Source organism: Bombus vancouverensis, unplaced genomic scaffold (assembly GCF_051014615.1).
Source record: "Bombus vancouverensis nearcticus unplaced genomic scaffold, iyBomVanc1_principal scaffold0054, whole genome shotgun sequence".
Classification (NCBI taxonomy): domain Eukaryota; kingdom Metazoa; phylum Arthropoda; class Insecta; order Hymenoptera; family Apidae; genus Bombus; species Bombus vancouverensis.
The window spans coordinates 442,501-457,500 of record NW_027468945.1 but is presented as its reverse complement, the minus strand read 5'-3'; the positions used below and the strand labels follow the sequence as shown (position 1 = coordinate 457,500).

General features: G+C 52.5%; 1 pseudogene; it reads right to left on the bottom strand.

The window, feature by feature from the left end:
- Positions 1-13,784: 13,784 nt before the first annotated feature.
- The window catches only part of LOC143304777 (large subunit ribosomal RNA), a 2,942-nt pseudogene continuing 1,726 nt past the window's right edge, over positions 13,785-15,000 (bottom strand).

The window sequence follows — 15,000 nt, the reverse complement described above, 5'->3', positions numbered from 1 at the left end:
GCTTTCCAGCCGATTATTCCCTGCACCGTCACAGTACTCATTTGCATGAGTACCGCCTGCACCGACGGTCGCAGGGGGTCTTTCCTAGATCTTCCTTGCCTTATCCTTTTTCCGTGTTCTTTTGCTTTTGTGCTGTTTCTTGCTCTTTTGTATTTTATATTTATATTTCGTTCCCTGTTTGGAGTCCGATGCCGTTGGTCTCTGCGCGTCTCAGCGTCGCGGGTTCTTATTCTTCCTCTTCTTCTTCTTCTTCCCCCCTGCGCTGTTCGGTCGGTCTCCGTGCCAGCCTTGTACTCCGTCTTGGAGGCCCGTCTGTCGGTTCAGTCAGCTGTGATGCTCCTGTCCCCGAGTATCGCCCATGTGGCGAGGGTCCCTCTGTTTCCCACAGAATTCTCCTTCTCTTCTCCTCCTTTGCCCGCAGGACGCTCCTTGTGAACTGGAGGAAGTGGGGGTATACGTCCTTCGTTATAAACTCCCACTTTTCTTCTGGCCAGTCTAACTTTAGTTCGCGTATCGCGTTCCGCAGTGTTTGACGGTCTTCATCGAAGAGAGGACATTCCTCGAGGATATGGTGGGGGGTTTCCTCACTGCCGCAGTCGCACGTGTCCACTTCGCTCAAGCCGAACGTCTTGAGTTTGCTGTTAAAGTCCCCATGACCGCTGATGAACTGTGTCATATAGTGGTCGGGTCTTACCCAGCGATTCTCAAGCCTGTCCTTGATGCTGTCGAAGTACGCATAAGTCGTCCTCCCCTTGCTCGTGGTCTGCCAGCGTTCCTGCCACTTCTCTATTGCTTGCCTGGCGATTTCCTTTTCGCTGCTCGCGTCGTCTTGGCCTTTCCCCCATCGGTATTTCCTTGCTCGGGCTTCGATGAGGAGGTCGATCGGGATAGCTCCGGCGATGACTTGGAGGGCCTCTGTTGACGTTGTCCTGTATGCCTTTGTCACTCGGAGGAGTGCCATCCTCTGCGATCTTATTAGTCTGCTCTTCGCCTTACCTTTCAGCAGGTCGCTCCAGCCGGCTGCGGCGTATGTGGTTATCGGTTCGTACAGCCCTTTGTACAGGGTACGCATGGCCGCGTGTCCGAGTCCCCACTTCGCCTTGGCCACTCTCGCGAGGCTGTTGAATAGTTTCTGGCACTTTTTTGTCGTCTCGTGTACATGCCTGTTTATTTTCAGGCCGCTTTCTAGGTACACTCCCAGGTATTTTATAGCCTGTTTCATTTTTATGCTTCTGCCATCGATCTTGATGATCGGTGGTCTCTCCGCATCCAGCTTGCCCTTGACGAGCATCATTTCCGTTTTCTCCGCCGACAGCGTGAGTTTCTTCCTGTCACACCAGGTAGCAACGCGTGTGACTATATCTTGTCCCTTCTCTTGCAGTTCGGTTCTCGCGTTTCCTGCGACCAGGATCACTATGTCGTCCGCGTACGCGATCGGTTCGCACTCTGTCGCGCTTGTCGTGAGTTCGGCTAGCAGGTCGTCGAATATTAGGTTCCAGAAGCTTGGACCCAGTACCGACCCCTGCGGGCAACCCTTCGTAACGGGCTTGCTGACCATATCATTTTTCCCCGCGATTCGCACGGCTCTGTCCGAAAAGTAGCTTCTCGTCAGTCGATATAGATTGGCGGGGCAGTCTCTTCTCTTCAACTCGTGCATCACGTTGGGCCACCACACGTTATCGAATGCTCCTGATATGTCGAGCGCGATTGCGAGTACGTACTTTTCCTCACTCATTCGCTCGACTATCTCGCGGAATTTTGTGATCGCATCCACTGTGGATCTACCGGGGCGAAAGCCGTACTGCCTGTCCGACGTTAGGGCGTGGTCGTGGAATATAGTTGTCATCCTGGCAGCCATCAGCCTTTCCAGTAACTTGCCCACCATCGATAGTAGGCAAATCGGCCTGTAAGACTTCGGGCTACTCTTATCCCGTTCTGGTCCCTTCGGGATAGTGATGACGTTCCCCAATTTCCAAACCTTCGGGAAGACTCCCCAGGTGAGGCAGCTATTCATGAGCCTGAGGAGTTCCTGATGGATTCCACCCCAGGCGCGTTGGATTACTTCGGCCTCGACTAGGTCAGGTCCAGGACATTTCCCCTTCGTTAGTCGTTTTACGGCGCCACCGGGTTCCTCGTAGCGGAACTCTGGGGTGTCCTCGACGTTCGGGGGGGTTGTACTGTCGCGTCTGATCGCTGTCTGCTCCGGCGTGTCCGTTTCTTCCTCGTCGTCGGGTAGTAGGGCGGACAGCATCGCCGCCGCAGTGGTTCGCCAGTTGGAGGTTTCCCCTTGTGGCGTCCGCAGAGTCGACACTGTTTCTTCCCTCCTTAGCTTGCCCGTGGCCGTTCGGTAGGCAATACCCCAGGGTTCTGCGTTGCCCTCCTTGGTTATAAAGTCTCTCCAGCTGCGTATCTTGGTCCTAGTGATTGCTTTTACGTACTCCTTTCTGATTTCTCTATACCGCAGCTTCTCCTGCTCCCTCGTTGCGGGGTCCCTGGTCCCCTGATATTTCCTCCTTGCCCGGTAGACTTCTCTCTTTGCTCGTGTGAGCTCAGGCGTCCACCATGGCACCGATCTGTGATAGTAGATAGGGACAATTAGTTTGAGCGTATAAGGGCTCGGCTTGGGGCCGACCGCGCCATTCCTGGAGTGTAAAACTCATACTGGCTTCGCTCTTTGGATGTTCGGTATTTATTATCCACTTCCTGACGGCCACTGCCCGGGGAACGGCGCGCGGGTGGTCGGCGCGCGACTTGGAAAAACCCTGCCCTCTCCTTTCGGGTCTTTGGACAAGTTGAACCTACCCTTTCGGGCGGCAGCTCGCTTAGCCGGCGCGGCGAGATGCGCGCACCGCGCCGCGCCGTTACCAGCGGGGGCCACGAGGAGGCGGAGCTGCCAGCGTGTTGCTCGGTCCCAGCAGGTTGGCTTTCCAGCCGATTATTCCCTGCACCGTCACAGTACTCATTTGCATGAGTACCGCCTGCACCGACGGTCGCAGGGGGTCTTTCCTAGATCTTCCTTGCCTTGTCCCTTTTCCGTGTTCTTTTGTTTTTGTGCTGTTTCTTGCTCTTTTTTATTTTATATTTATATTTCGTTCCCTGTTTAGAGTCCGATGCCGTTGGTCTCTGCGCGTCTCAGCGTCGCGGGTTCTTCTTCTTCCTCCTCTTCTTCTTCTTTCCCCCTGCGCTGTTCGGTCGGTCTCCGTGCCAGCCTTGTACTCCGTCTTGGAGGCCCGTCTGTCGGTTCAGTCAACTGTGTTGCTCCTGTCCCCGAGTATCGCCCATGTGGCGAGGGTCCCTCTGTTTCCCACAGAATTCTCCTTCTCTTCTCCTCCTTTGCCCGCAGGACGCTCCTTGTGAACTGGAGGAAGTGGGGGTATACGTCCTTCGTTATAAACTCCCACTTTTCTTCTGGCCAGTCTAACTTTAGTTCGCGTATCGCGTTCCGCAGTGTTTGACGGTCTTCTTCGAAGAGAGGACATTCCTCGAGGATATGGTGGGGGGTTTCCTCACTGCCGCAGTCGCACGTGTCCACTTCGCTCAAGCCGAACGTCTTGAGTTTGCTGTTAAAGTCCCCATGACCGCTGATGAACTGTGTCATATAGTGGTCGGGTCTTACCCAGCGATTCTCAAGCCTGTCCTTAATGCTGTCGAAGTACGCATAAGTCGTCCTCCCCTTGCTCGTGGTCTGCCAGCGTTCCTGCCACTTCTCTATTGCTTGCCTGGCGATTTCCTTTTCGCTGCTCGCGTCGTCTTGGCCTTTCCCCCATCGGTATTTCCTTGCTCGGGCTTCGATGAGGAGGTCGATCGGGATAGCTCCGGCGATGACTTGGAGGGCCTCTGTTGACGTTGTCCTGTATGCCTTTGTCACTCGGAGGAGTGCCATCCTCTGCGATCTTATTAGTCTGCTCTTCGCCTTACCTTTCAGCAGGTCGCTCCAGCCGGCTGCGGCGTATGTGGTTATCGGTTCGTACAGCCCTTTGTACAGGGTACGCATGGCCGCGTGTCCGAGTCCCCACTTCGCCTTGGCCACTCTCGCGAGGCTGTTGAATAGTTTCTGGCACTTTTTTGTCGTCTCGTGTACATGCCTGTTTATTTTCAGGCCGCTTTCTAGGTACACTCCCAGGTATTTTATAGCCTGTTTCATTTTTATGCTTCTGCCATCGATCTTGATGATCGGTGGTCTCTCCGCATCCAGCTTGCCCTTGACGAGCATCATTTCCGTTTTCTCCGCCGACAGCGTGAGTTTCTTCCTGTCACACCAGGTAGCAACGCGTGTGACTATATCTTGTCCCTTCTCTTGCAGTTCGGTTCTCGCGTTTCCTGCGACCAGGATCACTATGTCGTCCGCGTACGCGATCGGTTCGCACTCTGTCGCGCTTGTCGTGAGTTCGGCTAGCAGGTCGTCGAATATTAGGTTCCAGAAGCTTGGACCCAGTACCGACCCCTGCGGGCAACCCTTCGTAACGGGCTTGCTGACCATATCATTTTTCCCCGCGATTCGCACGGCTCTGTCCGAAAAGTAGCTTCTCGTCAGTCGATATAGATTGGCGGGGCAGTCTCTTCTCTTCAACTCGTGCATCACGTTGGGCCACCACACGTTATCGAATGCTCCTGATATGTCGAGCGCGATTGCGAGTACGTACTTTTCCTCACTCATTCGCTCGACTATCTCGCGGAATTTTGTGATCGCATCCACTGTGGATCTACCGGGGCGAAAGCCGTACTGCCTGTCCGACGTTAGGGCGTGGTCGTGGAATATAGTTGTCATCCTGGCAGCCATCAGCCTTTCCAGTAACTTGCCCACCATCGATAGTAGGCAAATCGGCCTGTAAGACTTCGGGCTACTCTTATCCCGTTCTGGTCCCTTCGGGATAGTGATGACGTTCCCCAATTTCCAAACCTTCGGGAAGACTCCCCAGGTGAGGCAGCTATTCATGAGCCTGAGGAGTTCCTGATGGATTCCACCCCAGGCGCGTTGGATTACTTCGGCCTCGACTAGGTCAGGTCCAGGACATTTCCCCTTCGTTAGTCGTTTTACGGCGCCACCGGGTTCCTCGTAGCGGAACTCTGGGGTGTCCTCGACGTTCGGGGGGGTTGTACTGTCGCGTCTGATCGCTGTCTGCTCCGGCGTGTCCGTTTCTTCCTCGTCGTCGGGTAGTAGGGCGGACAGCATCGCCGCCGCAGTGGTTCGCCAGTTGGAGGTTTCCCCTTGTGGCGTCCGCAGAGTCGACACTGTTTCTTCCCTCCTTAGCTTGCCCGTGGCCGTTCGGTAGGCAATACCCCAGGGTTCTGCGTTGCCCTCCTTGGTTATAAATTCTCTCCAGCTGCGTATCTTGGTCCTGGTGATTGCTTTTACGTACTCCTTTCTGATCTCTCTATACCGCAGCTTCTCCTGCTCCCTCGTTGCGGGGTCCCTGGTCCCCTGATATTTCCTCCTTGCCCGGTAGACTTCCCTCTTTGCTCGTGTGAGCTCAGGCGTCCACCATGGCACCGATCTGTGATACCATTTTTTCCTCGGAATGGCGGCATCGCAGGCTCTTCTGAGGACTTCCTGCATCTGCTCGGCCATTCGTTCAACCTCGTTCGGCTGCCGGGGGTTTGTCTCTCGGAGTGTCGCCTTTTCCTCTATGATCACTCTTTGAAAGACCTCCCAGTTGGCGTGCCGAGTGTTGTATCTTCTTTCCTGAATCTGCGGCGGAGTACTCCCCTCGTTAAAATCGAGACGCGTCTCCAGTATTCTGTGATCGCTGGAGGTTCCGTCCTCGTGTACTCTCCATTCCTTCACGAGCGGTATTGCTTCCGGAGTCGCCATAGTCAGGTCTATGTTCGATCGCCCTCTCGTTGTTTCAAATGTGTGTGCCTGTCCTGGTTTGTTGAGGATGTGGAGGTTGTATTGTGCGATGACAGCCTCCAGGGCCTCACCTCTGTCGTCGGTGTCCTTGCTGCACCACAGCGGAGATTTGGCGTTGGAGTCCAGGCCAATAATGGCTTTCTTCCCTCTGAGCCTATTCAGTACTTTGTCTAATTGCTCGAGGCCGACTTCGATGTTTTCGGTCGGCGGAAAGTACTGGCTGACGAAGTATACCTCCGTCTCTCCATCGCTTACTTGTACACAAGCGCAGTGTGTTGTACATAGTCCGGCAATTTCGAGCGGCGTTAGCTCCTTCGACTTAACTCCTACTGCTGCCATTGGTGGGTCACCCTTCGAACCCCGACAGGCGATCGAGATTCCTGTTCCGAGTCCGGGTATTTTTCCGTCGATGCTGTATGGCTCTTGCATTAGCAAGATTTCGTCGCCATCAGCTTCCATCTGTGTCCTGATTTCGTGGGGGACAGTTTTGGAACGCTGCATGTTATGCTGCAGGATCCTTATACCCCTTCTACCCCCGTGTCCTCTTCCATTTTTGCTCGGGGCTTTACTCATACGTGGTTCGGGAGATAATTATTTCTAACGCCTTCTTGTACATAGGGCAGTCTACGTTAGAGGCCGCATGATCGCCTTTTTTCCCTGCCTTCTTGCAGTTGACGCAGCCGGCGTTCTTGTTTTTGTTCGTGCACTCTTTAGTGCTATGTCCGCTTTCCGCGCAATGTGCGCAAATCTCATAGCCCAAGCGGCAGTGTTTTGCCACGTGCCCATAGCCTTGGCACTTGTAACAGCGGCTGACGGCTATGTAATCCCGAACCCGGCAAGCATTCCACGAGATGAATATCTTGCCAGTTAGTAGTTTATCTCTTACCTGGGGGGGCACTTCCAGTACCCAGTTAGTTTCCTCGGAGTCCTTGCGGCCTGTTCTGAAGCAGAATTTGATGGCTCCGACGTCTTCGTCTGTTAGCCTTTCTTGGTTCTGCTTCTTGGTGCAGCCCATTATTTCCTTCTCCGGCATTTCCCGTGGAACATCATATAATATTACCCGGGGCAGCCTCCTCTGCGGCGTGCTGGTTTTTAGGCCGGCTTCCTTTAGCTTGGCGTTCTCCGTGAACGCTTTTAGGCCTTCGGGGTTCGCCGTTTCCACGACTAATCCATTCCCGCTGATTTTCTTCACTGCGGTGATCTGGATTCCTCTCTTACGTGGGTTCACCAGCGTGAAGACTGCTTCCCGTGCTTCCTCACTCGTTTTTATCTCGGAGTCTGACGACTCCGGCCGGATTATCACCGCGTTTGTAGGTGGTTTGACCGCGATTTGCCCCACCATACTATTCTTCATTTTGACTTTTTCGGCGTAGGAGGACTGCTTAGGCTCCATCCTTGATTTGACTGCCGTTTCGAGCCGCTTGCTCGTTTGTAGCGTCTTGTTGACGGCACTCAGTATCGCCGTTTCTTTCTTCTCCGCGCCGGTGCTCTGGTCCAACTTCCCGGTGAGGTAGCTGTTGTGGAGTAAGAGTTCTTCCACTATCCCTCGCATGTCCCGGAAATACCGCATGATGGCTGCGGTTTGCTCCTTGTTAACCTTCTTACTTGGGTCCAGACAGAAGGCTAATACGCCCTTCTCTATTTCCCCTGCCTGTGCTCTTAAATCGGGCACAGTGCGGGGTTCGTCTGCTGCTACAGGCGATTGCTGCTGCTTCGCCTCTTCCCCTTTTTCTTTCTCCTCTGTTCTCCTCTTTCTCTCCTGAACCGGGCTTTTCCCCTCCACCTTTTGCGTTTTCAGTGGTTGGAGAACCACTCTTGCTTTTGTAGCGGTTGGGGATTGACCCTTCGTAGCCATTCTGATATTTGTAGGTCCCCGCGGCGTATTGTTTTGCGCGCTGAGACACTAGGTCCGACGGCGTAACGGCGGCACTGGTCACGCACTTGTATTTGTATTTGCCCTGCGCTATTCTTTCTCGCGCGCGGGCACTAAGTCCGACGGCGTATTCCTTTTATCTTACTCGCTCGAGCCTGAGTCCCAGCGGCGTATTGTTTTACGCGCCGAGACACTAAGTCCCAGTGGCGTATTGTTTTACGCGCCGAGACACTAAGTCCCAGCGGCGTATTGTTTTACGCGCACAGATACTAAGTCCGACGGCGTAACGGCGGCACTGGTCGAGCACTTGTGCTTGCACCGCACCACTATTATTATCTATACGCGCGGGCACTAAGTCCGACGGCGTATTGCTTTTTTTTTGCTTTTTTACTCGCTCGAGACAGAGTCCCAGCGGCGTATTGTTTTACGCGCCGAGACACTAAGTCCCAGCGGCGTATTGTTTTACGCGCACAGACACTAAGTCCCAGCGGCGTATTGTTTTACGCGCACAGACACTAAGTCCCAGCGGCGTATTGTTTTACGCGCACAGATACTAAGTCCGACGGCGTAACGGCGGCACTGGTCGAGCACTTGTGCTTGCACTGCACCACTATTATTATCTATACGCGCGGGCACTAAGTCCGACGGCGTATTGCTTTTTTCCTCGCTCGAGACAGAGTCCCAGCGGCGTATTGTTTTACGCGCCGAGACACTAAGTCCCAGCGGCGTATTGTTTTACGCGCACAGACACTAAGTTCCAGCGGCGTATTGTTTTACGCGCACAGGCACTAAGTCCGACGGCGTAACGGCGGCACTGGTCAAGCACTTTTGCTTGCACTGTACTATTATTATCTATACGCGCGGGCACTAAGTCCGACGGCGTATTGCTTTTTTCCTCGCTCGAGACGGAGTCCCAGCGGCGTATTGTTTTACGCGCCGAGACACTAAGTCCCAGCGGCGTATTGTTTTACGCGCACAGACACTAAGTTCCAGCGGCGTATTGTTTTACGCGCACAGACACTAAGTCCGACGGCGTAACGGCGGCACTGGTCAAGCACTTTTGCTTGCACTGTACTATTATTATCTATACGCGCGGGCACTAAGTCCGACGGCGTATTGCTTTTTTTTCGCTCGAGACAGAGTCCCAGCGGCGTATTGTTTTACGCGCACAGACACTAAGTCCGAAGGCGTAATGGCGGCACTAGTCAAGCACTTGCACTAGCACTTCTCTGTGTTTCAAACTGGATACTTTTGCTGTGTCCTGATGTGTCACTTTACGAACGTGGCACCTAGACCGCAGCGTGTTGCTTTGCGGACGCGGGTACACTAAGTACCGCTGCGAGCGGCTTCACGAACACCTGCACTGAGTCCCTCGGCGTATCGCTTTACGAACGCGGACGCTAGTCCCGCGGCGTATTGCTTTACGAACGTTGGCGCGCAGTTACCAAGTAGCCCGCGCGGCGGCGCTGCAGTCGCGCGTCTCAAGATGTCTTCCACTCTGCCCTAACCTCAGCCACGTTTTTCTCTGTCCACTCACGCTTCTATAAAAGCGATCTCCACTGTACTTTATTAGTACCGTAATTCCCAAGCACTTTCACTCCACTTTCGCGTTATTTTCTCGCCCGATTTCTTTGCTTTTCCGCAAGAACTCGAACATTAAGTACGGAGCGACGTGAACGCGTGTTCTCAGTATGCCGCCATCTTGTGGACTAAGTAGATAGGGACAGAGGGAATCTCGTTAATCCATTCATGCGCGTCACTAATTAGATGACGAGGCATTTGGCTAAAACCTGCGATCCTCGATACGAGGACCGTACTTCCGAGGTTTATCCCCCTCGTAGGGACATTAAAATATAACATATTTGCTATGTAACCCAAAGGTTACAGCAAATTTATTCACTATCATGCATGGACGTAACAACAAAATAAATAAATAAATAAATAAATAAAGAAATAAATAATAATTTAAAAAACTGGGTCTGACTTATGTATCTAAAAATATGTTACACAGCTCTATGGAGCTTCTCAATACGTTCAGTACTAATGTTTTGATAATTTGGCCACCAATACCCATACGCTTGAGGTTACTTTCCGTGGAAGGCGTTATGGCACCACGACTGCCCAAGACCACCGGTATTACTTCTCCCTTGCCGACATTAAATCTTGCCTTTAGGTGTTCGAGGCATGGCCGATATTTGTTGACCTTTTCCTTCTCCGCGCGCGAGAGGTAATCCTTATTCTCATAGCGGACGGTAACGTCGACCACGAGAACCCTTTCCTCGTTTTTAACTACGAGGTCCGGCTTGAAAAGAGCACCTCCCACCCGGAGCGTAGGTTCAACAAAAACTTCATTATTTTTTCGTAGACTTTCGGCAAGGGTCATTTTCGCTTCATCATGCCGCTTTATCCTCAGGCCCTTAGTGTACTGGCACAGCCCGAGTATATGTCCAAGGGTCTCGGGCTGGGCTCGACATTTTCTACAATTGATGTCCAAATTTTTGTCGACTCGTGCCAGCACTGTTCTTGTGCCAACAGTGTTGGTCCTGAGTTTAAGCGCATCTATAAATCTTGATGGCTTGAGCAGTTCGCAATCCTTAAGCCACACATTGCCAGCTTTGCTTCTCGAGAAGTCAGGTACGCCCTGCCCCTGACTTCTTAGTTCAGCCCATTGCTTCACATGCCCCGCTTTTAATCTTTTTCGGGCTCTTTCGATATCTTCCACAGAGGCTGGCCAATTGATCCTCAGTGAGTTTGCCAGCTTTTTCAATTTCTCATTGTACTTTTCATCAACCAGGCTGGAGACCGCCGGGTCGATCGAGTCCTTTATTTTAATTGCACTTTTTAGGGTGCCAAGTTTGACGATGTGCTCGAACCTCGGCAACCCTAATCCGCCCCAGGATTTGGGGGCATAGAAAAAACCAGTGGCAGTTGAAGGCGTTAGATGGAATATAGCCTTTATTTCCTGCCTGACTTCGCTGTCCAGCAATCTTAAAACGCTGTCACTCGGCGGGCTTACGAGCAGGTTATAAATATATCGGGGAAAGATATGTTTTGTGATCAATTCGAGCTTCTGGCATGGCTTGAGTGAGAGCTTTCTAACTCTCCTCACCACACTCAGAAGCTCGGGAACGATTATGCCACAGTGTATGCCTTTCCAGGGCCCCATTTTGGCGCCTAAGTACCTGAAGGCTTCGTCAGGATCGACTGTTGGGATGGTGTTGTTCCCATGTTTAATTTTTGGTTCTTTGATGAACCAAGTACGCCTTTCTGCGACTACTTGAAATGCCTGGCATTTATCCCTTGAGATGGTCATACCGAGGCCGTTCAGATACTCGTCAAGCACATCCACTTGGCGTTGCGCTTCCCCGATATCGGCGCCGAGCAACACTACGTCGTCAGCAAAAGCCAGGACAGGAATCTTTCTTGTCTCATTTACGTTTATTCCGCTGGTTTGTTGCTCGATCAAATCCAGCAGTGGCTCCAAGCACAGGTTGAATAGCAGCGGTGACAAAGGGTCGCCCTGCTTAACTCCCCTGAGGATCTTAATCTCGACCCCAGTGCTGTTTTTAGATTTTATTGTGGTCTTGCCCTCGCTATACATGTTCCTGATCAAGTCAGTAATGGGGATCGGCACGCCCTTCCTCCTTAGGCAGGGGACGATTGCCGAGTGGGGCACTGTGTCGAAGGCTTTGGAGATATCCACAATAGTGAATACCCCGCCTTTCTTTTTCTTGCTATAATCCAAGGCAGCGCTCAACAGGTCGATGTTTATTTTACAACCGCTTTCAGCGGTGAATCCTTTCTGCCTTGGATTCAACACAATGCCCCTCCTTATCCTCCCGTCAATTATGGAGGAGAAAATACGGCCGAGAATGGGGCCTATAGTTATAGGCCTCCAATTCTCGACCAGGCTGCTCGACTTATTTGGTTTTGGTATTAATGTTGTTCTATTTTCCTTCCATATAGGAGGAAAATAGGAGCAATAAAGTAAGATATTGTACAATATAGTTAAAATGGTGGGCAGGCCAGGGATCAGAAGGTGTTCCTTCTGGAAGCCATCCGGTCCTGCTGCAGCCTTCATTCTTATTCTGCTCAATTTCTCCGCCACATCCTCAACAGCAATTGGCGGGAAGACCTCGCATAAGGAAAGCTCAGAGGCTCTACTTCCTGGGACGGGGGCTTCAACAGGTCCTGTCTGGCCCCATAAATCCTCATAAAGCCTCCTCACTTCCTCGGCATCAGGCAGATCCCTAGCCGGTTGGAGGAAGGCCCGATCATCATTTATTACGGCATCGGCCAACCTCCTTGGATTTTCTGTAAACAACTCCTGGCAACGAGCGTATGAGTATCTTTTTCTAGCATTTCTATTACCTTTTTTCTTTCCTTGGTGACCAATCCTCTTGTTCTTAACTGAACTTGCCCTCTTTTTACTATTAATTTCTTTTATGGCTCCATAGAGCGTGAATTCTAAAAATTCATTTATAGCACTCTCAAGGGCTTCCCTATTTCCCTTGAGAGAGACCCAGATTGTCATCAGTCGAGTGTGGACCCACCTTAAAACAGGTGGCACCTCGACTTGTGTCATTATTGCGGACTCTAGCTGGAGTCTCCACTGTTCATATTCTAGACCGCTGACTCCAGGTTCTTCGAAACACGCATTGCCTGGATCAACGGGATCGCACCCTCCCTCTGTCACCTGAGTGGGCTCTTGGGAACTTGTTTCCTCACCAATCAGCCTCAGCTTTTTACGCTGGTATCTGATTTGTTCGATCGTCTTGCTGGTGAGGATCTCACTGATCATTTTGTTGGGGAATTTGTGGTCTTTATATATCTCCCAAAGTTCCCTCAACTGAGCCAACTCCTCCGCCGTCCATTTTTTCTCAGGGGGGTCCGTTCCCCTCCTTTTGACATTTCTTACGGCAGGGTGCGCATGCCGCTCGTGGGTAGATAGCCCTCTAAGCGTCCCAAAGCTCATGGGGCAGGTTTCGCATCTATATGAACCACTGGGTCCTTGACTTGTTCCTCTACAATGAGGCAGGTGGCATCTGGCCCCATGAAGCTTCGGAAAGCCTTTCCCACAGTCTTTGCATCTCCATTGGATGCGGGCTGTCACATGATGTTGCTCCAGGTGCCGCCCTAAGTCTGACAATGACAAAAAGAAAAGGTCGATTTCCCTTTTCTGGCAGACAGGGCAGGCAACCTGGTCACCCACGATCGGTACCATGATGTCAATCGTGTCCGGGGATGAAGCCAAATCGTCAACAGAGGTCCCCTCCCGAGCGGAAGAATCCGCCGCGACGTCTCCGGGACCGAGAGATGCCGCGTCCGAGGCGCTTTCTATGTCTTTATTTACCATGATATTTATTCTATTATTTTCCTCAAACATGCCCAATCGTTAACCTTATTACTGCCAAGTCGTGCCATAGCTAATCAAGGAACGAGTTCCTTTCAGGGAGATAATTCCATACTTCACGATGAAATTCATCGTTAGATCGGCAAGCCGATTTTTTGGTTTCGTCTCTCGCTCCTTCATCGCCGCACTCCATTTGGCCATACTCGGTGTCCGGGGGGATGCGCCCCGCGCTGACACAAATGAGTATGTTACCGGCGGTACCACGAGGAGGTAGGAGTGCGACTTGAGCAAACGGGGCCGAAGCCCCGCCTGCCCCCAAGCAACTATGACTCTTCCATCGTTGGAGACAAGCCGTTTTCCAACGTCCCGCCACCCAACGAGCAAGATCGCTTCGCTCAACCAGCAACCCTCGCGCGGCTCTTCCAGCACACACGTAGGCAAGCCATGCCACCTTCCAGCTCATCCGCCTAAGTCCCAGCGGCGTATCGTTTTTGGGCGAACGCGGCTAAGGGCCAGCGGCATATTACTTTCTGGCGCGCACAGCCAAGTCCCAGCGGCGTATTGCTTTTCGAGCACGCGCGGCAAAGTGCCAGCGGCGTATTGCTTTCTTTTATAACGTCACTAGTCAGATGACGAGGCTGCTGTTCACCTTTTCCGTTTCGTGTAGCACGAATTCGGCTTAAAAAAAAAAAAAAAAAAATATGGCGATGCGCCGCCAAGACCGGCCGCACCTCGCTATATAGCAAGCGCGACCAAGTCCAAGCGACACACCGCCCTTGTAACGTCACTAATCTAATGACGAGGCCTGTGGAAACCTTAAGAGAGTCATAGTTACTCCCGCCGTTTACCCGCGCTTTTTTGAATTTCTTCACGTTGACATTCAGAGCACTGGGCAGAAATCACATTGCGTCAACACCCTTGGGGGCCATCGCAATGCTTTGTTTTAATTAGACAGTCGGATTCCCCTAGTCCGTGCCAGTTCTGAGCTGAGCGTTGAATGGCGGCCGAAGAGAACGACCGCGACGGTATAACCGCCACGGAAGCCTCGCAGCAAGGAAGATCCGCGGGAGGCCAAGGCACGGGACCGAGCTCGGATCCGGGGTGCGCGACGATATCCACTCCCGAGAGAGATAGATACGCCGCGTCCCGTTCAGCTCGCCCAGGCCCGGCACGTCAGCCAAACCCGCTTCCCGACCAAGCCCGACACGCCCCGCTCCTCAGAGCCAATCCTTATTCCGAAGTTACGGATCCAATTTGCCGACTTCCCTTACCTACATTAATCTATCGACTAGAGGCTCTTTACCTTGGAGACCTGCTGCGGATATGGGTACGAACCGGCGCGACACCTCCACGTGGCCCTCTCCTGGATTTTCAAGGTCCGAGGGGAAGATCCGGACACCGCCGCAACTGCGGTGCTCTTCGCGTTCCAAACCCTATCTCCCTGCTAGAGGTTTCCAGGGAACTCGAACGCTTATACAGAAAAGAAAACTCTTCCCGGATCTCCCGACGGCGTCTCCAGGTCATTTTGGGTTACCCCGACGAACACTCTTACGAGGGCCCGAATGGTATGCGGTTCCGCTGCCGGGTTCCGGAATAGGAACCGGATTCCCTTTCGCCCAATGGGTGTGTATCTTTCGCTCATATATTATTATATATGTTTCGCTCAATTTGTTGTTGCGATTTTTGTGTATGATCTTAGGACACCTCATCTGCATAGGATTTCTCTTAGGGCTTAGGATCGACTGACTCGTGTGCAACGGCTGTTCACACGAAACCCTTCTCCACGTCAGTCCTCCAGGGCCTCGCTGGAGTATTTGCTACTACCACCAAGATCTGCACCGACGGCGGCTCCAGGCAGGCTCGCGCCCAGACCCTTCTGCGCACACCGCCGCGACCCTCCTACTCGTCAGAGCTTCATGAAGG